The sequence below is a fragment of the Capsicum annuum genome, chromosome 12 (assembly GCF_002878395.1).
Source record: "Capsicum annuum cultivar UCD-10X-F1 chromosome 12, UCD10Xv1.1, whole genome shotgun sequence".
Taxonomy (NCBI): domain Eukaryota; kingdom Viridiplantae; phylum Streptophyta; class Magnoliopsida; order Solanales; family Solanaceae; genus Capsicum; species Capsicum annuum.
This window is the reverse complement of record NC_061122.1, coordinates 210890890-210891455: the sequence shown is the minus strand read 5'-3', so window position 1 is coordinate 210891455 and position 566 is coordinate 210890890. Positions and strand designations below refer to the sequence as shown.

Below are 566 nucleotides of genomic sequence, written 5' to 3'. Positions count from 1 at the left end.
GTGAAAGGTCTCTTTGAGGGTCAATATTATGAAGACCCAAATTTGCACTTGAAGAATTTGTGGAAGTGTGTGCCCCATTTGACATTTCCCATATCTCACATGAGTTCGTACGGCTATACCTCTTTTCATTCTATCTAACAGGTGAGGCGGTATTGTGGTTAAGGTCTCTACCCGCCAGGTCCATTACATCATGGATCGAACTTATCGATGCTTTCTTAGATCGATATTTTGCACTATCAAAGATATTGCAATTATGAGACAAAATAACAAATTTTCATCAAATAAATGGGGAGCCTCTATATAAAGTGTGGGAGAGATTTAATGAAAAACTTTTGCAATGCCCTTACCATAAAGTGCCGAATAAGATGCTTCTCCAAATATTTTATAAGGCGTTGGACCAACTAAATAAGATCGTGGTCGACAATGCGGACAGTGGGTCACTTGTGAGGTTGTCATATGGAGTGGCTTCAAATTTACTTGAGCAAGTCACAAAGAAAAATAGGGGGTGGCACACTTGGGATACTGAGGTAACTAAAGGGTCCCCTACCACCTCTTATGTGGATAAA

The 566-nt window shown here is 39.9% G+C and overlaps 1 non-coding gene across 1 annotated transcript; it reads right to left on the bottom strand.

Moving 5' to 3' along the window:
• Positions 1 to 249: 249 nt before the first annotated feature.
• On the bottom strand, positions 250 to 355 carry LOC124889896. The gene has a single exon (XR_007048809.1). It is a non-coding gene; the product is annotated as a small nucleolar RNA R71 (small nucleolar RNA).
• Positions 356 to 566: the final 211 nt, after the last annotated feature.